Here is a 24,522-nt window from a genome sequence, read left to right as displayed (position 1 = left end):
GATAACAAAGGTGTATGAGTCCATTTTCACACTGCTAGAAAGAACCACCTGAAACTGAGTAATTTATGAAGAAAAGAGGTTTGATTGACCAACAGTTCTGCATGGCTGGAGTGGCTTCAGGAAGCCGCTCCAGCAGAAGGTGAAGAAGAAGAAAGGCACATCTTACATGGTGGCAGGTGAGAGAGAGAGAGCAAGGGGGAACATGCCACATTTTAAAATCATCAAATCTCATGAGAACTCACACTCACTATCATGAGAACAGCTCCCATGATCCAGTCACTTCCCACCAGGTCCCTCCCCTGATGTGTGGGAATTACAATTTGACTTGAGATTTGGGTGGGTATACAGAGCTAAACCATATCAAAAGGATTCTGAATATTACCTAAACTAAATTGAGGAGGCAATGTCAGGGTTTGAAAGCACTGACTCCAGTCTTGAAATAAGTTCTACTTTGGGTAAAATGTTATCAAATATCATCACATGCTACACAGAAATCTTTCGAGAAGAGTTGATTGCTGTGGCATGGTTAATTGTTGTCTTATTTTAAGAAATTGCCACAGCTATCCCAACCTTCTGCAGCCACCGCCCTGGTCAGTCAGCGTCATCAGCATCAAGGGTAGACCTCCCACTAGCAAAAAGGTTACAACTTACTGAAGCCTCAGATAATTGTTAGCATTTTTAAGTGAAAAGTATTTTTAATTAAGATATGTACATTGTTTTTTAAATATAAAGCTACTGTACATTTAATAAACTACAGTATAGTGTAAACATAACTTTTACATGCAATGGTTAACCAAAAGAAAATTGTGACTTGCTTTATTGCAATATTTAATTTATTGCGGTGGTTTGGAAGCAAATTCACAATATCTCTGAGATACATCTATCACATATTTAACATGTGAGTGGAAAATAATTGCAAAACTAGAATTCTACATCTTAAAAAAAAATGGGCTTCAAAAATGTAGGTGACTCTGAGTAGGTCCAGATGTCATATATCAATATGCTCAAAAAAGTAAAAGAAACATGGCTGAAGGTTCAATTTTCATTTCTCCATTTAACTATCCAAATGATTCAGTGCCATTTAGAGAAATGAATACTCTTTTCTCTCTTCATTTCAGTGTTATGTTGGGCATAAATCAGGTAACTATGTATGCGTGAGTAAGATATTGATGAGTGAACAAATATAAAATCTTTGACAGAGAACAGGAAGCTATATAATGTTTAAAAACAGCTAGAAAGAACAATCGTTAGAATTTTAAAATTTACAAGGTGATACCCAGAGCAGATTAGTGATAGAACAAGAAAGAACTAGTGAGTACACAGTTGAAAGATCACAAAGAAAAAAGGACTGTGGAAAAATAAACAGAGCCCCTGGAAACTTGTGAAATAATATTAAGCTACCAAAATATATGTAATTAAAATCCCAGAAGGAAAGGACGGGGAGAGAGGGGTAAAAAAATATTTGAAGGAATAATGACTGACAACTTTTCAAATAGTGAAAAATATTAATTTACATATTCAACAAGCTCAACACAACCCAACAAAGAATAATCACAAAGAAGGCCACACTTGGGCAAATCATAATCAAATTGTTAAAAGCCAGTGATAAAGAAAAGATCCTGAGAGCAGCTTGAGAAAAAATGACCCATCACATGCTAATACAATGATGTGATTAGCAACTGAATTCTCACAAGAAAGTATGGAGGCCAAAAGGCATTGGAACGACATATTCTAAGCACCTAAAGAAAGCTAAACTGTCAATCAAGGATTCTTACCCAGCGAAACCACCCTTCAAAAATTAATTTCATTATTTGCAGATGGTATGTTTGTTCTGGAATATTCACAAACTTGTACAGATTATTAAAATCAGTAAGTGAGTTTAACAGTGTCAGTGAATAAAATGTCAATGTAAAAATCACCTTTATTTCAATCAACAAACAAGTCATAAATGAAATGTTTCAAAAATTATATCATCTACAATCACACTAAAAATAGTAACCACCTAAAAATAATGCTATTGCTGCCAGTGATTCCTCTGAAAATATAAAAAACATGTAAGTTCTCCACACTGAAAAATTATAAAAATTACCAAGAGAAGTTAAAGAATATCTTATAAACGGAGATATATAGTGTAGCATGTTCAATAATTGAAAGATTCGATATTGTAAAGAAGTCAGTTTTTCCCAAATTGAATTTGTAAATTAATTGCAATCCCAATCAAAATCACTGTTGGTATTTTGTAAGAATTGACAGGTGATTTCAAAATTCACCTGCAAATGTAAACTGCAAAGAATAGCTATGGCAATCTTGAGGAATAATAAAGACTTAAGCCTACCAGATATCATCTTATTTTAGGGCTATAGTAATTAGGAGAGCATTTCAGTGAAAATTTATACCAAGTGACCAATGTAATAGAATAAATAGTTCAGAAAAAGACTCATACATACATGGTTACCTGATTTATGCCCAGCATGACACTGAAGTAAAGAGAGAAAAGAGTATTCATTTCTCTAAATGGCACTGAATCATTTGGATAGGCAAATGGAGAAATGAAAATTGAACCTTGAGCCACTACTTAATACATATGCAAATCTTAATTTTTGGACTGCAGATCTAAATGTGAAAAGTAAAACAATAAAGCCTTAAAAGAAAAGCATAGAAGAAAATCTTCATGACTTTGGAATAGGCAAATAGTTGTAAAACAGACACAAAATATTCTAATCATCAAAGAAAGACTATTTATAAATCAAAGCGTGTTCCTCCAAAGACACCATTAAGGAAATGAAATGCAATCCACAGAGTTGAAGCAGGTATTTGTAATAGATATTGCTGACAAAGTGTTCTTACCCAGAAGGCATTAAAAACCACTGCAAATCAGTAAGAAAAATCCAGATAACCCACTAGAAATATAAACAAAAGATTGAACAGATCCTTAACAAAAGAAAATATTTAAATAGCCAATAAATATTTGAAAAAGTGTTCAACTTCACTAGCCATCGGGGAAATTCAATTAAAGCAAGCACGAGATTTCAGGACACTGTTACCAGAATGGTGAAAATTAAGAAGGGGAAATGTTAAATGTTGGTAAAGCCTTCCAGCAACTGGAAATCTCAAACATTCCCACTGGAATTACATATTAGTAGAACCATGCTGTGTGGCAGTAACTACTGCTGAGGAACAAATACATATCTTATGACTCAGTAATTTCACTCCCAGGTGTATGACCAACAGAAAATCGTAGAAATGTCAACCAAAGCTGGGCGCAGTGGCTCAAGCCTGTAATCCCAGCACTTTGGGAGGCCGAGGCAGGTGGATCACGAGGTCAAGAGATTGAGACCATCCTGGTCAACATGGTGAAACCCCGTCTCTACTAAAAATATAAAACATTAGCTGGGCATGGTGGCGCATGCCTGTAATCCCAGCTACTCGGGATGCTGAGGCAGGAGAATTGCCTGAACCTAGGAGGTGGAGGTTGCAGTGAGCCGAGGTTGCGCCACTGCACTCCAGCCTGGCACTGGTGACAGAGTGAGACTCTGTCTCAAAAAAAAAAAAAAAGAAAAAAGAAATGTCAACCAAAGTGTATGCACAAGAAAACTCATAGCAGCCCTGTATTTATTAACCAAAAACTAGAGACTACTCAAATGTTCATTAGCAGTTCGATGTATTAATAAATCATAGCATATTCACAAAATGTGATTTTGTGAAAATTCTTTAGTTGCCCATGATAAGTACACTGTCCTGTATATACATTATACTTCATTTAAAAGTTTGGAAGGATCCATATTATATGTAAGACTGGTTAACTTTGTACAGGACGATAAAATCGTATCATCTTTGGGGATAATTTCTCAACCAGGATTTTTACTACTGTCAGTTGATTCTGGGTAGCCTCTAATATCACAAGGCTGTACACTGTTGATATTTATTTTCATTATTGATTGTGTCAAGCCAGACCACCACGCCAGCTATTCAAAAAAGCTCTAGCATGGTACCAGAAGAATCATTATTTTGCTGCATTTCCGCATTTAGAACAAATGCCTCTTTTTCCAGAATTCCTGGGAATCAAGGAGAAGATGCACAAAAGACATCAAAGGGCTGTCTTTAGTTTAACTGAGCTTCATTTTAATGGATTTTTCAGGTTAAGGTTTTTGTATGGCCTTTCTCATTTGCGCTTCACGTTATAACTGCTATGTCCTAGTTTTGCAAACAAGAAAATTGAGATTGAGTGTTGCGAGAGATTCAGAGTTGCGACGAGGCCTTGGTTAAGCCCACAGAGCTAAATAGCAGGGCAAAACCAAAATAAACATTTAGCTAAAGCACATATTGATACTTCCACTTTTAAAAAGCGTTAGCACAGCTTGTAAGTGTTTCTAAGTACCTACTAACTATAGTTTTAGATACTTGAGGAAAATGCCTAAGTGTGTCATCAGATGTCAGACCAGAGGAGCCCCAGGATGGAAGTGCCCATATCTGCTTGTGTCAAGAGCAGCTCAGACCTTCCAGCTACTTTATGAAAGGGAACTAGTAGCATTACACACAAGGGAGTAATATTCCCTCACCCAGAAATACCTCAGCACTTTGGGGAGAAGGTAGCTACCCAAAAGGGAAAAAAAGTGCTATTTTAGACACTGTCAGTACGAGTCATTAGCTGATGGGTAGGAGAGTTTACATCTATCTTCCATCTTTTTTTTCCAAACACCCACTCAAAGAAAGTGTCCTCTGAAGAGTGGAAATGAGTCAGGGGATGAGTCTCATTTTCCTGATGTGGCCCTAGAACTTCTTGGAGTTTGGAGTAGGACTAGGTGTCCTCAGGAAATCAGTCAGCACTTGCTGCTGGGTGCAGAAAATCCTTTTCTGGGGAGCATCAGGTGTGCAAAGTCACGTGCCGGCCCTACAGAAGCTTACCATCCCGTGAGAGTGGCCCCCTCTGGTCCTCATGACCAGGAATCCTGATGTTTTTGACATTGTTCTTGTTCATGACCAGGAATCTTGACATGAATCTTGTTCATTGTTCTTGTTCATGACCAGGAATCCTGATGTTTTTGACATTGTTCTTGGCTGAGGTCCAAACCTCAGCTTTGAGTGCAGTCCCTGAGAGGAAGTTGTTCTTCATACACAAAGCTCCAGTTTCCTAACATGGCTAGTGATTAGAAAACTTTTTAAAACACTCATCTCTGAAAGTATCCAGCCAGACAGCCTCACAGCAAGGCCATCAGCTGTCATTTGCACTGTCCAAACAACGGTTGACGACATCTCCCAGCAACATCTCAGTGAAGACAGCTCTGCTGATGGCATGCTTGCTTAAAGCACTTAAAAAGAGAGAGAAAGAGAAATACTACTGCACAATAGGACTTGCTGTCTCCAGGGCGTCTGTTTGCTTCGTTGTTTTGTTTTTTTGACAGAACAGGTGGAATAAGAAAAATCAAGAAAACCAACACTTCCGTTATCACCTACTTCATGATGAGTGCATGGAATTATCATGGCACTCTTCCTAAGAAACTACTTTTACTTTACACTGGTTCTGAAGTTCTTATATCAAGTAAATTAATAATGTTTGAAAGAAATAAAGAAAGCAGTTGTCCCACTTCAATCCAAAACATTCCAAGATGCACTACACGTCCTTGGCTTTAGAAACAAGATAATCCTTGGCTTTAAGACAAACAAGATAATACTTTTTGAGAAGATATCAGCAATTTTTTTTCTCTTGTGTTTTTCTAACAAAATGGACCACATGGAAAACATATCTCCAGAAATAATATTAAACTAAAAGATTAGATTTAAAAGGTACTTAAGGCAATGTATAGCAAGGGAAGCAGAAACAAAAACAGTTATAAAGCTAAGAAGAAACAGAAAAACATTTGAAGAAGGAAAGGGAGGAGGAGGAAATGAAGAAAACCTGGAAGTGAAAGCCAAGGTGTTAAGTTACTTGCCCACATCCACTGATTGGCAGCTCCAGAGGTGGGACCTAGGAATCTGTGCCCTCCAGGTATTCTGAGGCAGGCTGACATTTGATAAACACTAAACAAAAACGCTCTGTAACTCACATTTTAACTTCTTTAAAGGTAGAACTGTTTTTACTCTCTTTCATTCTTCCAAAGCATCCCAGGAAAATGGGCCATTGATAATGATGACTGATGACTGACTAGTTCATCTCACAGCCACCAAGATAATCAAGAGAGGAAGCCCCTGGAGCTGCCCCAACCATTAAGCCCAAATCCATTATCAGCCTGAAGTCACCATTCAGGCCTAATTTGCCTTGGGCTTCTAAGGGGTGGGGATAGGGGGATCCCCAGCCCCCCTTTTTTTGTCAGGAAGCTGGATACTCACTGATAGATGAGGTGCCTTTCAAACCCCTGACCCAAGGACGGGGAAGGAGCTGTTGTTTCCAGTCCCTTGTGCAGTTAGTCTAACTCAATCCTCATTCGTACTCTATGATGAAAACTTGATTATTTGTAGAGCAATGCCTGAAATCACTGTGGAGCCAGACAGGTAGATGCCCTGGTGCATTGCAGGTTGGAAGATTATCTCCATGGATCTTGGCAGAGCACCAGATACAGGCCATTGGGTGTGGTTCAAGCTCTTCCCACCCCAGGCTCCCTTAGCTGGTTACAATTAATTGAGCATATTTCTACAGCACTTGAAAAATCTCTGCACTTAAAAATACTCTCATATATTCTTATTTTAATGAGAATTTTATTGAGATGTCATTCACACACCATAAAATTCTTCCTTTTAAAAGTGTACAATTCAATAGTTTTCGTATTTTCATAGAGCTGTGAACCCATCACCACTGTCCACTTTCAGAGCATTTTCGTCACCTCCAAAAGAAACTTCATACCCATTAGCAATGACTCTTCATTCCCCTTTCTTCCAGCCCCTGGCAATCTCTACACTACTTTCTGATTCTATAAATTTGCTTATTCTAAACATTCCTTATAAATGGAAGTATACAATGTATGGGCTTCTGTAACTAACTTCTCTCACTTAGCATAATGATTTCAAGGTTCGTCTATGTTGTACTATGTATAGGTAGTAATTTACTCGTTTCCATGGCTAAACAATATTTCATTATGTGGATATAGCACATATTGTTAGTCCATTCATCCATTAATGGATATGTGGGTTGTTTCTATGTTTTGGCTATTTTGAATAATGTTGCTATGAACATTGGTACACAAATTTTGTGGTGTTAATTATGTCACGTTGATACCTAGGAGTGGAAATGCTGAGTCATATGGCAACTCTATGTTGAACATTTCAAAGAACCACAAACTATTTTAAAAGTAGCTGTACCATTTTACATTCCTTCCAGCAATAAATGAGTGTACCAATTTCTCTGTGTCCTCATTAACATTTATTATTTCTGGCCTCTTTCATTCCATCATTCTAGTGGATGGTATCTTACTATGTTTTGCCTTGCATTTCCCAATGACTGGTAATGTTGAGCATCTTTTAATGTGCTTAGTGATCACCTATATATCTCCTTTGGAGAAATATTCATTCAAATCTTTTGCCCACTTTTTAAGTGGGTTGTCTTTTTATTGTTAACTTATCAGAAATTTGTGTATAGTGTGGATACAATTTCATTATCAGATAATTTACAAATATTTTATCCCATTCCATGGGCTATATTTTTGTTTTCATGAGAGGGTACTTTAACACATGAAAGGATTAAATTTTGGTGAAGTGCAATCATCTATTTTTGTTGTTGTTGCTTGCTCTCTGGTGCTGTATACTTAAGGAACCATTGCCAATTCAAGGTCACAAAGATTTTTATTTATGTTTTCTTTTAAGAGTTTTGCAGTTTCAGATCATACATTTAGTTCTATTATTGCTTTTGAGCTAATTTTTGTGTATAGTATGAGATAGAGATGCAAATTTTTTTCTTTGCATGTGGATATCCAGATGTTCCAGAGCCTTTTGTTAAGAAGACTATTCTTTCCTCCACTGAATTGCTGGCATCTTTGTTGAAATCAATTGACCATAAATGTAAGGGCATATTTCTGAACTCTCAATTCTATTTTTATTGACTTTTATATTTATACTCTGAGAAAACCCTACTGTCTTGATTGCTGTTGCTTTGTAGTAAGTTTTAAAATGGGGAGTGTAAGTAATTGAACTTTGCTGTTTTTCAAGATTGTTTTGGATATTCTCAATCCTTTGCATTTCCTTGTGGATTTTATCAGCAGCTTCTCAATTTCTGCAATAAAGGCAATTTGGATATTCATAAGGATTGTGACAAATCTGGGATACATTTGGGGAGTACTGTCATCTTTAAAAAAATTAAGTCCTCTGATTCATGAACATGGATGTCTTTCAATTAATTTAGCTATTTTTAAATTTCTTTCAATAGTGTTTTATACTTTTAGTGTACATGTCTCACACTTCTTAAGTTTATACTATTTTATTCTTTTTGAAGCTATGTTAAGTAGAATTGTTTTCTTAATTTTATTTTCAATTTTTTCATTGCTAATATATAAAATACAATTGATTTTCATATATTGATCTTGTGTCTTGCAAACTTACTGACCTTGTTTAGTAGTTTAATAGATTTTAGTGGATTCCTTAGAATTTTCGATATACAGGATAAGGTCATTTGAGAATACAACTCATTTTTTTCAATATGAATTCCTTTTATTTCTTCTGACTGAATTTCCCTAGCTAGCATTCCCAGCACAATGTGGAATAGAAGTGGTGGGAGTAAAAATCCTGCTCTTCTTCCTAATCACAGGGAGAAAGCTATTGGTCTTTGATTCTTAAGGATAATGTTAGCTGTGGGGCTTTTTGGATCCCCATTATCAGGTTAAGAAAGTGCTCTTCTATTCTTACTCTGTTGATTGTTGTTGTTATCTTGAAAGGCTGTTAGATTTTGTCAGACATTTCGCCTGCGTCTGTTGAGATGATTATACAATTCAGTCCTTTATTCTATTAACATGTTGCATTACATTCATTGATTTTTGAATGTTGAAATAATGTTGCATTCTTAGGATAAATTCCACTTGGTCATGGTGTACAATTCTTTGTTAGCTGCTCTATTTCATGTCCAAGGTTTTGCTGAGGATTTGTATGTTCATATTCATCAGGGATATTGGTCTTTATTTTACTTTTCATATGATGTTTTCATCTGATGTTGGTGCCAGGGTAATACTGGCTTCCTAGAATGAGTTGGCAAGTGTCCCTTCCTTTTCCACTTTTTGAAATAGTTTTTTGAAGGATTACTGCTCATCTTTTTTTAAATGTTTGGTGGAATTCACCAACGAAGCCATCTGGGCATGGGCTTTGTTGGGGGGTGGGCGGTGCTGGGGGAAGTTTTCTGACTACTAATTCAGTGTCTTTATTTATTATAGTCCCGCTCAGATTATCTATTTCTTCTTGATCCAGTTTTGGTAGTGTCTTTCTAGGAATTTGTTCCTTTCAACAAGGCCATTTAATTAGTTGGCATACAATTTTCTCATAGTATTTCCTTATAATCCTTCTTATTTCTGTAAAGTCCCCTCTTTAATTCCTGATTTAAGTTATATGAGTCATCTCTCTTTCTATTTTTGATCAGTCTAATAAATAGTTTGCCAGTTTCGTTTATTTTTTCAGAGAAGAGAACCTACATTCCTTTGGTTTGTTGATTTTCTCTATTTTTTTCTATTCCCCATTTTATCTATTTCTACTTTGATTTTAATTATGTACTTCCTTCTGCTATTTGGCATTTAGTATGCTCTTCTTTTTTAGTTTATTAGAGTGGAATTATATATCATTTAAGATCTTCTTTTGTAATACAGTCATTTAGTTGTCTAATTTTTTCTCTATATACGGCTTTAGCTGCATCCCATAAGTTGATGTATAGTGCTTTCATTTTCTTTAATCTTACAGTATTCTTAGTCTCTATTTTAATTTCTTCTTTGACCCATTTGATATTTAAGAGTATATTGTTTAATTTTCACATATTTGTGACTTTCCTAAATTTTCTTCTCTTGATATCTAGTTTTATTTTATTGTGATCAGAGAACATACTTTGTATGATTTCTCTCTCTCTTTTTTTAAAAGTGTATTAAGCATTGTTTTATGTCTTTACATATGGTCAAGCCTGTGCTTAGTGATCACTTATATATCTTCAGGTCAAGCCTGGAGAACATTCCATTTGCAGTTGATAAAAATGTGTATTTCACTGTTCTTGTGTGGAATGTTCTATATATGCTAGGTCTAACCCGAATGTCAGACTCACAATGCCTACAACCCAATAAAAAATTACCAAACATGCAAAAAAGCAGGAAAATATAACCTATAGGAGGAGAAAAATGAATCAATCAAAACTGATCCAGAAATAACACAGCACACAAAATTAAGCAAGGACATGAAACATTTATGATGACTATTACATATGGTTAAGATGCTAGAGAAAAGATTGAACATGTTGAACAGAGACATAAAAGAGATTTTTTAATGATAAAATAACTAATTGAGATAAAATCATCTATATCTTAAATTTAAGAAAACACATTAGATTGTATTAATGGCAAATTCACATTACAAAATAAAAGATCAGTAAACTTCAGCTGGGTACTGTGGCTCACACCTATAATCCCAGCACTTTGGGAGACCGAGGTGGGTAATCACCTGAGGTCAGGAGTTCAAGACTAGCCTGGCCAAAATGGCGAAACCCTATCTCAACTAAAAATACAAAAATTAGCCCAGTGTGGTGGCAGGCACCTGTAATCCCAGCTACTTGGGAGGGCGAGATACAAGACTTGCTTGAATCCAGGAGGCAGAGGTTGCAGTAAGCTGAGATGACCCCACTGCACTCCAGCCTGGGTGACAGAGTGAGACTTCCTCTCAAAAAAAAAAAAAGAAAGAAAGAAAACATTAGTAAACCTCAAGACATAGAAATAGAAAGTACTCAAAATTAAGCAGTAAGAAAAGAAGATTAAATAAATGAGCAGGGCATTAATAAATTGTAGAACAATGTAAAACATCCAAATATATGTGTAATGGAAGTCCCCAAAGGGGGTATTGTGAGAGAGGAACTGATAGAAAAAAAAATTGAATAAATAATGGCTAAAACCCCCCTAAATATAGTAACTATAAACCCACAGATCCAAGAAGGGCAACAAGCCCTAATACAAAAAATATGAAGATGTCTATACTAAGATATATCATAATTAAATGTTTATAATCCATGCTAAAAAGAAAATCTTAAAAACTGCCAGAAAACAGCAATAAAAAAAAGAAAAAAGAATGACTGCAGATTTCTCATTAGATACAATCAAGCCAAAAGACCCCAGATCAGTATCTTTAAAGTACTAAAAGAAATAATTCTAGACCTATAAAAATTTATCCAGCAAAAATATCTTTCAGAAATGAAGACAAAATGAAGTCATTTTCAAACATCTATAAACCGAAATAATTTGTCACCAGCAGACCTGCACTACAAGAAATGTTGAAGAAAGCCCTCCAGATAAAAAGAAAATTATACCAAATGGAAAGAAGAATCTACACAAGAAAATACAAAACAATAGAAATGGTATCTACATGGATACATATGTAAGATATTTTTATTATTTAAAACATTTTAAAACATAACTGTCTGAAGCAAAATTAAAAATGTATTGTGGGTCTTATAACATATATAGAAGAAAAATGGGCAGCAATAATAACACAAAGACCAACAAGGGAGAAACGGAAGAGTCATAAACTTCTTGTATCACACATGAAGCAGTACAATACCACTTGAAATTAGTCTGTAATAAGTTTCATGTGTGCACCATTGATCCCCCCCGGGCTCAGCTGGGAAGCTCTATGACACATTGCCAATAGATTGATCATCTTAAAGCCAATCGTGCCACCCATTTGCTGCTACAAATTTAAATGGGTCCTCAAAGCCACTCCCAGTGAAATCTTCAGTCTTTAGCCTGTCTTTTCATATCTGCCAAGGTATGCTTTACATTCCCTGGGAAGAAATTAACTTCTGTCATCTGGGCTTCCTGGACATTTCTAAGAACTGCAGTAGACAATCAGGAAAGCGTGCGGTGGTTGTGCACCAAAAATTTGCAAACCAGTTGCATGCAATATATGCAATGGGGTTCTGAGATCAAGAATTCAAAATATGTGTGTTTGTATGAAAAACTCTAAAGTGGAAATCTAATCTCCTTGGAAAGAGGTGAATTTTTTTTTCAAATGACTGTACTCACCTCTTTAACGTTTAAAGTTTATCCCTCTTTTAGCTGTGTTCTTTTAGCACTTGTTATAATTTTATGCATCACCATGGCTCCCCGCCAGCTCCCAAGCTCCTAATGGTAGGATCCCTAGATTTTCTCAGTGCCCACTATGTCTACACACAGCCAGTGGCACAACATGCTCATCTTACTTAGGTGTTGAATGGAAACAGTTTCCTGTGCAAACTGATTAACAGAGAAACTTGGTAAAGAGGTGTTGATCTGGATTGAATGAGGTCAGAGAATTGAAGTTATGGTGTCTGGAAGGGTGTTTAGAAGTCATTTTTCAGACTCTCACCACCAATAGCCTGTTTTACTTGCCAATCCCATGGATGTCACATAACTGATTAAAGTTAACACAAGGTAATCCAGGTGTCACCCTGACTTTGCCAAGGTCCAACTCAGAAGACAAGAGAAAAATGTGTAAAGAATACACACACACATTTATTTGTAAACACACATTTACACAAATACAATGAAAATATATATTCAATGAGTTAGATATTTAATGAATTAAATGTATATATTTAATGAAATGGTATTGCTTTTCTGATTATAAAAATGATGGACCAAAAATTTCATAAAATGCAGAAATGTTTAGTAAAGAAGAAAATAAAAATCATCAAAAGGTCCTCCATCTGGAGCAGGCCATGTTTTAAATGACAGCAAAATCTCTTCCTGTATTGTTTTACTTTACTAAAAACCATTGTGAAAACTCCTACCTTTTCTCACTTAGCAGAAGGTCAACGAGAAAATGGGTGCTCCTGATTGGACATAATAGTGGATTAAAGGGGACTGCAAATTCTTTGTCACTCTCGCCTTTGAGAGAGGGAGTTCATTTTCCTCTCATCTTGAATTTGGTGCTGCTGCTTTACCCAGAGGAGGCAGAGGAAGGGATGTGAGGCCAGCTCAGGGCCAGCACCTCAGAAAGGTTGAGCAGCTTCCATGTCTACACTTTTAGGAGCCCTGAACTACTATGTAATGGATAGGCCACTCTGTTGGAGAGAATGCAGAAAGACCATGTGGAGAGGCCCGGAGACAACATGGGCAGAGAGGCCGGTCTTTGTAGGATGCCATCTGAGTCCAGCCTCCCCGCTGTCTCACCAAAGCACCAGACATCTGAAAACACCGTATGGAACCTCATCGGCCCAGGGCAGCATCCACAGGACTGCAGCCCCAGACCACATGACGCGGAGCAGAACTGCCCACAGAACCATGAGAAAAGAGAAGCTGGTTGTTATTTTACTAGATTGGGGATGGGGAAGAGGTTGTTACACAGCAACAGATCACTAAAACAGCTAGAAAATTTCTTAATATTTGACCTTCTTTGAGAGGTGCCAAAACTAAACCCAAGGAGTAGATCTTAAGTTATATTGCAAAGCTAGAGGCCATGTGCTGGTCCTCAGTGACAAGATGAAAAGAACATGGGATTCGAAGTGGCACTACTGGGGCAGAGCTCCTTGGGACTGAGCTACTGAGACATTCAGTTGGAATCAGCCCCTCGACCTGTTTGCTTCTCCATTCTCTCATTGCAAAAGAGAGGCATTGTTGACATACATTTTAGGGTGTTTTTAAAAAGAGTGAATGAAACCCTATAAAAGGAGATTTTTTTTTTTTAACTGTATAAGGTAGGGTTGCTTTTTGCCTCCTCTCTTCTTTGAGCCTAGAGATTTGTTGACTATAAATGGTAGCTGTTAAATGAGTATGGTATTTTCTCCTACCTTGGAAAGGCAAGAGGAATTCAGATGTAGGTTGTTTAAGGGTAATATTTTAGCTATTTGGCATCCAAGAAAGAGCCCTGAGGGTGGCTCTCGTGTACTCAGAGGTTTAAGTGAGTTCACTGAGGTTCTGTGAAAATGCAGAGTAAGAGGTGACTAAGGCCTTGGAGGAGGCACCCAGGCTTCTGAGGAGGCACCAATGCTTCCCTGTCAATCATCAGTCTCCTCTAAATTGGAAGTTGAGGAGAGAAGGGAAGGAAGGAACTCGTCACTGAGTTGCTTCAGAGGCAAATTATTAAATCCTTGTTCCTATTCCATTTTGCGGGGTCATGGCCTCTCCATCCCAGCTTTTTTCAGAGTCAGCACTTTGCCTACTGGACTTTTTGTGCCCTGAACTCTCATCAAGTATGTATGTAATGTATAAGTGCTGACACTTGTTTCTCACAGCTTTAGCCCCAGACCTACTGCATCAGAAGTGGAGCCTTGGGAATCCACCTTTTCCTGAGTTTTGCAAATAGTTGATCCCTGGCACATAATGCCTGGATTAAATGAAAACATTAAGAAAATGAGGACAGGGAAAAGGCATGGTGATATTCCAGACCCAAGGAGAAAGGGAATGTCTATACCCACCGCCTCAGGAACTGTTTACATTTGACTCAGCTCAAGCTCCAGAAGCGGCTGGAAAGCGCATGCAGTCAGTGGGCTGTGAACACACCTTCCCAAGACAGGAAGAACTTCTCAGCATGACACTAAACTCAGAGGTGCTGCTGGAAAATATCTCATAGTTTCAGCTACACAAAAGCGAAAAACTTTTGCATAAAAAAGACAACTTGGAAAAAAAACTGGGTTTTGGCAAATAAATGGAAACTTAGGGAAATATATTTGCAACATATATTATCAATCAAGGTTTAATGTTTATAATAAATAAACAATTCTCACAAATCCAGGAGAGAATATTGTGGTAGACAGGAATAAACAGTCCACAGAAGAAAAAAGAAAGAAGAAACAAAAAGCACAGCCAATAAACATGAAAAATACGTTCAAGATTACTAATAACCAAAGAAATGTAAATTAAGATAAGAAAAACATCATATTTTGGGAAAGACTAAAAAAATTCTAATATTCCAGTAAGAGGTATAAGGCATCAGGCACATCTATTGTAAGTGTAAACTGTTAAAATCTGTTTTGAGTATAAAGTGTCAAAAATTAAAAACCTATATTCTATTTGGCCTACTAGCATTATTTCTAGTTTATCGTAAACAGATAATTGCCTAAATAAACGTGCTATATATAAAGTACAAGGATTTTTTTTATTTTTATTTTTTGAGACAGAGTCTTGCTCTGTTGCCCAGGCTGGAGTACTATGGCACAATCTCGGGTCACTGCAACCTCCACCTCCTGGGTTCAAGCAAATCTCCTGCCTCAGCCTCCCAAGTAGCTGGGATTACAGGCACACACAGCTAATTTTTTTGTTGTTGTTCTATTTTTAGTAGAGACAGGGTTTTGCCATGTTGGCCAGGCTGGTTTCAAACTCCTGACCTCAGGTGATCTGCCCACCTCAACCTCCCAAAGTTCTGGGATTAAAGGGCTGAGCCACCACTAACAGTATTTGCAATTTTGAAAAATAGGGACCAATTCTAAGGGCTCGTTGTGGAGGGCGTATGGTCCAGGTGCTTCCTCAGAAGATGGCCCTTGGCAGCCACTGGTCTAGGAGAAGACACCTGCACCCTGGGGCTCAACCAGGGTGAACTCACGCCTGCTTCTTGGCACATTAAGGCATGGCATTTCTCCATCTTCTTTGACAAGAGGCTGTAAAGCCTGGCGCCGCTACAAAAACCAATTTGCCACCATAAAGGGAAATAATCTTCAAACGAAACCAACACACAGAGGAGGGGACATAGAGGAAAATGCCAAATATTATGCCAGTAATATGGAACCCACCCAGAAGTCACTCTTCCTTTAAACTTCAGTTACATGGGACAGTAAATCTGTTTAAGTCAGTTTGGGCCATTTTCTGATACTTTCAGCTAAAAGCCATAGGAAAAAGCCATCAATAGAGAACTGAGTAAATAAATTTTGACACAACCTTATAATAAAATGCCATGCAAGTGATTTATTCAAGAATAAAATGGCAGGCAAGTGATTTTTTCAAGAAAGTATGCTCTGTATACAGTGCCATGCAAAGACGTACATTAGATGTTGTTAACAGAGGAAACTGTCAGGGAATGACATATATCATATCACTTGATTTAGGTAAAAAGGCAAACTGAGTTACAGATAGAGATATACATTTTATGTATATATTAGAATCATAGGGGAAGAGAGAAGAGGGAGCTTTTATTTCTTCCTTTACATACTTCTTATTTTTTGAGGTTTTAGCAATAAATATTCCTTACTTTGTGTGCGTGTGTGTGTGTGTGCGTGTGTGTGTGTGTGTGTGTGTATAGATATATTTCAGCTTTGGAGCTCTGAAGTACTCTTGGTGGCATCATTTAAAAATCATGATATAACAGATATTGATACCCTAGTCTTCAAATATCTTGGTTTTTTTTCTTTTACATAAGATCAATTTGCATAACCTTATGCTTATTTCATTTTTAATCCCTTTTGTCAGTTGCATGCCTCTCTTGAAAAAGAATGTGTATCTTAATCTCTAAACGTAATAAAAATAAATAAGAGCTGCCTCTTAGTTATATACCCTCCCCAAGCCACTCCAACCCTCATGCCTGAGATTCCCACCTAGAAAATAAAGACAGCCATGGTATATCTTCATGAGTGTCATGAGGCAGTGGTCAACACAGGTGTTCACAGTCTCCAGCACGGGGCCTGGCACTAAATGACCCGTCAGTGGTAGTTCTTGTTGTTATTCAATGTCCTGAGAGTAAAGGAACCCCTTCTGGAAATTGATTTTTGCTTGGAGGTTCAGGGAACCGTACCCTGGCTTTCTATCTCTTCAAACACCCTACAAGCAGCAACAATTCCCTGGGCCCAACTCTGGGCCTTCCGACTCTGGAAATGACATGGTCATAAACTACAGGCCCAGGGAAGCCAGGGAGGGCCCTTTAAAACCTTACACTCGTTGGCTCGAGCAGCTGAAAAGGAGCTTTGGAAGTCCTCTGGCCACTGTCATCATCTTTCACCTTGGTCAAGACAAATGCCTTGGAATTTTCCTTAAACTGGGTGTCACCTCCCATTTTCCCCGTGAAAAGATACAAGTGAAGAGCTGCCAATGAGTGGAGTCTTGGGCCAGGTCTGTGGAGACACAGGGCTACTTTCATTTTCCAGATATGGGAGAAGAGAGAAGTAGGCCCGGCCAGGACTGCAGTGTCCCCAGAGGTCAGCAGCTCCAGGCTCTGAGCCTTGCTTCTGGGCCACCTTCCAGCCCCATTCCATTCCAGTTTGCAGTAATGAATGTTACACACACACACACACACACACACACACACACTGATTTTTTTAGGAGCCTTCAATGAGGTTTTAACTTATCGACAATTATTGCTGGTAATTAGGCCAGCACTTCTTCTCAGTGAAATGCTGAACATAAAACTCCTTACAGATTTTTACGAAGCAAATGTTCGAGGTGCACCTACCTGACACACGAGGGTGCACTCGACAAATATTTGTGGAGTGACAGAATGCTTTGCTCTGCAGTCTGAAGCAAATGGCTTGCCTTGGTTAGGTCCCAGTCTCCTTTTCTGGGAACAGAGAAATCACACCTCCTCCATGGATAGCGAAGCCTGAGGAAAAATGCTTTGTCCAGGAGGGGTGTGCTGTAAATAGGAGACCAGGTCTGGAGGAGGCGGCCAAACTTGGCACCCACCTGGGCTTGCAGAAGCCAATGGGAGGTATGAGATGAACCTCCCAGGGAACTCCCCAGCTGCCCTTCCATCTTATCTGCCCTGCAGTCACGTCCTCCCCTGCAGTCAGAATACTTATCCGGGGCTGACACCAGGCACAGCCAGCTTTGTGCTTTGATTCCTGACAGGTTTCTTCTGTGGAAGGGGTTTCTAGCTCCTGCACCCCCTTAGCCCAAGTTTGCCTTTTAAAGTCCATCTCTGGTCACACATCTCCAGGAAGCCTTCTAACCTCACTCCAGAGCCACCTCTCTCCTCCATCCTCCCCTATGCCTGTGGCCCTGACACTGAGCACCAGGCTGCACTCCCCGGGCACAGCCCTTACAGGAGAGCAGGTGCAGGATGGTGTAGAGAAACCAGCAGAGCCACCAAGCCGAGTTTCAAAATGTGAATCCTAAAAACATTGACTTTTCAGTCTGCCACTGGAGAGAGAAGAGTTTTGGTTTTATTTTGCCTCTTTTGTGTTGGAACTCTAGAACATATCCTTATATATCAAGAGCCTGGTGCATAAGGTTATGTCATAAACCAGAGAGTTCCTGTTCGGAAGTACACATTTGAACCAGCACATAACACAATGAATACTGAGGGAAGATGAATAGGGTTAGAGTGGAAATGGAAGTCGGGGAGTAGGGGGCATGTGACAAGGAGGAAACTGTGTTGATTTCCAGACTCAAGCCAAAGAGACTACAGACCTCGGATTGAAGCCTACCTCCACGATGGAGCCTCTGGATGGGCTGCAAGATAGTTGGAGGTGGGTCGGGGAGAGAGAGGGATACCTAGGAAGATGGGCCTGAGGAAAGCTCTCAAGGTTGAAATCACCCCAGCAAGCTACAGAAGGGTTTTGGAAGTTCCTGGGCTACTCCTACAAAGCATGCACCCCATGGGACCAGGAACAAGGCAGGACACACAGAAATCAACAGCACAAGGTGCAGTGACCAGGTCCATGTCACTGGGCAGCTCCTAGTGTTGGCAGCACTAAGAGAAGAGAGGAGAAGGGGCGAGGTAGAGAATCTTGAGCTCTTTCAAACCCTTGAGTAACCATGTATAGGACCAAGTGAACCTGAGTGACCTTGAGCTGGTACATTAGTCTGTTCTCACACTGCTAATAAAGACATAACCAAGACTGGGTAATTTATAAAGGAAAGAAGTTTAATTGACTCGCAGTTCCACATGGCTAAGGAGAGCTCACAATCATGGCGGAAGGTAAATGAGGAGCAATGTCACGTTTTACACGGCTGCAGGCAAGAGTGTGTGTGGGGGAACTGCTCTTTATAAAACCATCACATCTCAGACTTATTCACTACCATGAGAACAGTATGGGGCAGACTGCCCCCTTGATTAAAATATCTCCACCTGGCCTTGTCCTTAACACATGGGGATTATTAGAATTCAAGGTAAGATTTGGGTGGGGACACAGCCAAACCATACCAGCTGGGAAGACTGAATTTTTCTACCATAAGCAGAAGTAGGGATTCACAAGCTAAGATCAATTATAGATAAAGAAAATCATAATTATGACTAAATGTCACCCTACTATCTTCATGCTGGCCCCTAACCTTCCCTGGATGACCAACCATCCTAGTTCGCCCAAGACTGTCCGAGTTTTAGCATTGAATGTCCTGCAGCCTGCAGCCTGAGATTCCTCAGGCCTGGGCACACCGGGAGGGTTAGTCACCCCACCTGCACCTGTCATCAATGCATCATCTGTCCAGGATGTCCTTGTTTGATTTTTTTTTTTTTTTTTTTGGAGATGGAGTCTTGCTGTGTTTCTCAGGCTGGAGTGGTACGATCTCTGCTCACTACAACATCCGCCTCCTGGTTCAAGTGATTCTCTTTCCTCAGCCTCCCAAGTCGCTGGGATTAGAGGTGCCTGCAACCAGGCCCAGCTTATTTTTTGTATTTTTAGTAGAGACAGGGTTTTACCATGTTGGCCAGGCTGATCTGCTTACCTCAGATGATCTGCCCACCTCCGCCTCCCGAAGTGCTGGGATTACAGGCATGAGCCACCGTGCGCAGCCATCCCTATTTGCTTGTAAGTGGAGTGAGGAAAGGGACCATGTGACATTAAGACTGTGTTCATTCAACCAGCAAAAGTGAATTCAGTTTCCCCACACTGAATTCTAACGGGTGAGAATAACTCTTAAGCATGCAATTAAAACACAGTATGATAAGGGGGAATGTAAATTAATGCAACAAGCTAGCACTGCATACCTACCAGAAGGGCTAAAATTTAGAAAATGAATAAGAACAAATGTTGACAAAGACTTGGAGCAACCAGAGCTCTCTGTGCTGCTGGGGAGAATGTGCAATGCTGCAGCCACTCAAGGGAAATGCTGGCACTTTTATATCAAACTTTTATATAAAACTAAACATACGCCTTGGACTCAGTAGTTCTGTTCCTAGTTATCTACTCAAGAGAAATAAAAATATCTGCCCATGAAACAGCTGTACCGCAGAGGAGGCTTAAGGATAACAGCCCAAAACTGGAAAGTGCCCAGCTGCAGGAGAACTGGCAAACCAATTGTGACACAGTCACACAATGGAATAGTGCTCATCAGGAAAAGGATGCTCTACTGGTGCACACAACGTGGATGGATCCCAAAACATCATTCCGAGTGCAAGAAGCTAGAAACACACAAGCACGCACTCTATGCTCCATGTATAGGAAGCTGCAGGAAAGACCAACAAATGATGATGATAGAAATTAGACCAATGATTTTGTAGGACTGGGGTGAGGGGGACTGACCAGGAATGAGCACGAGAGAATCTTTGGAGGGCTTAAAAACAGGCTAAATCTTGCCTGCCGTGGTTAGTACACAGGTATACATGCAGGACATAGAGGCATTTCCCAAACAGGCATATACATTTTTCAAAATTAATCAAATGGCACACTTAAAATGGGTGCATTTTCGTGTTTCTTAATTAGAACAAAAGAAGTTGATTTTTTAAAATCAGATTGAGAAAATAAAATAAGACCTGATAAGCACTGTAATAAACAAGCACACAAAGCACGCGAGGGGTGAAGGAAGCCTTCACAGCTGGATGGGGACTGAAAAGTCAGAAGGGGCTGCGCTGCACAAGAAATGGGGAGGAAGCACATGGCAGAGGCCAGCAGTTAGTGCAAGACATGCAAGGAAAAAAGCAGACGGTGCTCCGGGAAAGGTACGAGGTAGGGGGACGGCGGTGGCCACTGCAAAAAAAAAAGAAAATAGAGTGTTGAAAGGTAAGTCTTGGTGAGTTTGGAAAATGCCTCCATGTCCTGCAAAGCACGTTGGACTTTGCCTCTGGGCTCGCATTGCTCAACCACAGTGTGCTGGCTCACCCGGAGCAGCTGGGCAGTGTGGCACAAGTGAGGTGCCACTGGTTACGAAGCCTCCAGGTGCTCCCTGCAGTGCTCCCCCTCCCCATATATGCAGTCCAATGTGTTTCTTAAGCGGGGACTAGGAGCCGGGGACAAAGGCTCGGGGATCATGCTTGATAAAGGGTTAATCGTTTCTCCCACAGAAGACTCTGTCAGGAGGGATCTGTGCTTCAGAAAGATGCTCTGTCTGGGAATCTGGGAGAGGGTTGGAGCAGGAGAAAGTAGAGGCAGGGAGACCAGTGAGTAGCTGGAACAACAGTCCCTGGGTTTTGCTGAAGGGGCTCTGAGCTATGGCAGTGGAGACAGAGGGAAAGTGCACATTTAACATGCTTTAGAAAGCAGATGCAACATCACTGAGAAGTTGGGAGAAACTGTGAAGCACTGACAGGGTGAGGGCTCAGACCATCACTCAAACAAGCTCCAGAACAGGGAGGGGCGTGGGAGCAGGTGGTGTCATGTCAGCCCCACTATCAGCAGTACCCATGTTCGTGATCTCTGCCCCTTACCAAAGTCGCTGTGACTTTCCTTGAGGCCCTCTGTACCACACATTCACATTACATGAGGCTTCCCAGAAATACACCCTCTTCTTCCCAAGTGCACCCACTCCTGCTCCTATTACCTCCTCCCGTCCCCAACCATGAAATGAGGGCATGAGACCAGGGAAGAGAGGTACCCTAGAGCAGGAGGGCCTTCTATGGCCTCATCATTCCTTCCACTCCGCTCTCCATGTCCATGGGTGGCTCAAAGTTGCTCTATTCACTCTGGGCTGCATGCACCTAGCCTGTTGTCTCTTAATAAGTCCAATAAAAAGGCCCACCCTCATGACAGGCAATCAGTCCTATCAGTTAGAAACAAGCCACTCTATAAGGCATTAAACCCTACAGCTCTTGCTTCAGGGTGTTATGACTAAAACATGGCACATGAAAGTCATGTCACCAGACTCTCCCAGCTCAGAGATTCCCCAAAGAAAGTCAGAATCCACACAGCCCCGTTGCTCTATCTACACCATTATTAGCCAGGCTTCCTCTTGGGGATGCTAAGAACTGATAGAAAGTTTGGAATATTGACCATGTATGACTTTAATCACACATTTGCAGAAAAAATGGAGCTCTTTCCCTGAGAGCAAGGATGCAGCTAGGCAGTAGCAGAAAGACACAGTTCAAAGGCATCATCTAGAGAAGTCCAACACAAACACAGCCTTCTGGAGCCTTACTGCAGAGCATTTATGCTGCAGGAATGGACACTCAAGCCACACATCTGGTAAATGATTCCCGAAGAAGAGAAGGGGTTGGGAAAGAGAAGATAAAAAGCAGAGCTGGTTACGCTCGGACTCAAAGCCCAGGGCAGGCTGTACACACGTCAGCCAAGAGTGGCATGACTCAGCAATCACTCTGGCTTCTCAGAAAGAAGCAGCTGTTTATCCCCTTGACTCAGCATTCCTTGCTGTTGAGAATCCTCAGCCTGCAGTCGCCCAGGGACCCCAGCCACAGAGCAGGCCAGCACGCTGTGTACTCTCAGACCCTGTCCTCACATGCCCTCTTCCATCAGAATTGAGGCCTGCCTGGCTGGCAGAAAGGCCACAGCCCTTTAGGGGAGGACCCCCTACTCCAAGCAGAAACAGAGCACTCTTGAAGGAGCATGTCCACAGCATACTGGTGCCCCTATCCTGGCCAGATACCTGTTAGCTGGAAGGGGCAGCCACCCGCCCTCAGGAGGCCTAACTCTCCCTCTGGGATGTTTTCATTTTCTTCCACCTCTCCCTGAGGCCAGATGAGCCATCAGAGGCAACCAGTAGCCCAGGGACACACACCTCTTCTGGGTGGTGGATGACAGGAACTGGATCAAGAACTGGGCTGAGAATTTAAAAAATTCTAAATTTTCTGAGCTCGCAGTTTTATTTATTGGAAAATTATAGCTGGGCTTATCTTTTCAGGAAAAGGGAGAGAAGAAACATTTACTAGCTAATCAAGGCCTCTTACCTATCATACAATTCTTTTTAGAAATGTGTTGACCGGGCCAGGCACATTGACTCACACGTGTAATCCCAGCACTTTGGGAGGCAGAGGCTGGCAGATCACAAGATCAAGAAATTGAGACCATCCTGGTCAACATAGTGAAACCCCATCTCTACGAAAATACAAAAATTTGCTGGGCATGGTGGCAAGCGCCTGTAGTCCCAGCTACTCAGGAGGCTGGGGCAGGAGAATTGTTTGAAGCTGGGAGGCGGAGGTTGCGGTGAGCTGAGATCACATACTGCACTCCAGCCTGGCGCCTGGTGAAAGAGCGAGACTCTGTCTCAAAAAACAAAAGAAAGAAAAGAAATATGTTGGCTGGTTTCCTGGACTGAGAAGCCCTTTTCAAGGCAGAGTTTCTCAAGGCAGCCAAAGTGACAGAATCAGGAAGCAGTCTGCGAGGGCCAAGACCCCAGAGCCAGGGTGGAGCTTCCACTTACTGAGGACCTTGGGCAAATTATTTACCCTGTTAGTGTCTCAGTTTCCTCATCTGAAAAGAGGAATGATGCACAATGATGGAACCCAATGCACAGGGTCCCTATGGGGCCCACTCGCTTGCTCATGCATTCATGAGTACCTACTGTGTGCAGGCACGATTCTAGGGGCTGGCATGTCAATAAACAAAACAATGGCCCTGGTGAAGAATGAACGGGGGAAAATAGAGCAGGCGCTCAGTGGGCTGGGGTTGGAACTAGGGGAAGGCAAGCAGATGCCTAAGGTCCCAAATTTAAGGGGCATGCACACTATGGGCAGTTGCATGGCCCTGAGAACAGCACTGTGGGCACCTGGGACCAGGTTGAGTGAAGGTGGAAGAGTGACAATGGTGCTTGATCAAAGCAGGTTAAAGTCCTCAGCGCAGTGCCTGGGAGACCAGCCCTTAGTAAATATCAACTACTTGTAAGAGCGTTAGGAAATGGAGGAGGCAGAAAAGAACTGCATAAAGAAAATATTAACTCTCAAAAGCTTCCGCAGGATAGGCCATTTAGTGTTGGGGCAAACACCTGGACATACCTAGAATCTCTGGTTGCCAACTCGAGCTGCAGCTGAGCCCAGATGAAAACAAATGGAAACAGGAGCCTCAATGCTGGAGCAGTGACAACCCTGGAGATATCGATCTGGCTGGTCTTGGATGGGGCCCGGCATCACATTTAAAATGCTCCTGCCGGGGGATCCTAGCACACTATATGCGAAGCTTCATGCCAAGGACTTTCCGTGAATTATTTCATTTCTCACTCCCCAAATCCCACAGGCTCAGGACTCCTCTCATCCCCCTAGATGCAGAATCAGAAACCTCAAGATCTTATGTAAATCTCTCAAGGTCATCACCATCTCATGCTGTCTGTCTGCTGAGGCACACAAAATCACTAATGTGTT

At 40.7% G+C, this 24,522-nt stretch overlaps 1 protein-coding gene across 2 annotated transcripts in view; it reads right to left on the bottom strand.

Moving 5' to 3' along the window:
- IL1R1 (interleukin 1 receptor type 1) overlaps positions 1-24,522 on the bottom strand; it is a 143,527-nt gene that overhangs the window by 86,922 nt on the left and 32,083 nt on the right. Inside the window, exon 1 of one of the 2 annotated variants that reach the window (XM_032255540.1) lies at positions 17,512-17,627. The exons of the other annotated variant lie outside the window; for it this stretch is intronic. The gene's annotated coding sequence lies outside the window, so the exon portion shown is untranslated. Of the gene's footprint in view, positions 1-17,511; positions 17,628-24,522 lie in introns of those variants that run through there. 2 annotated transcript variants of the gene reach the window in all.

Source organism: Sapajus apella, unplaced genomic scaffold (genome assembly GCF_009761245.1).
Source record: "Sapajus apella isolate SASKATOON/1434 unplaced genomic scaffold, GSC_monkey_1.0 scaffold89, whole genome shotgun sequence".
In the NCBI taxonomy this organism is placed as follows: domain Eukaryota; kingdom Metazoa; phylum Chordata; class Mammalia; order Primates; family Cebidae; genus Sapajus; species Sapajus apella.
Note: the sequence above shows the minus strand (reverse complement) of the source record. Positions and strands in the feature narration are given on the sequence as shown.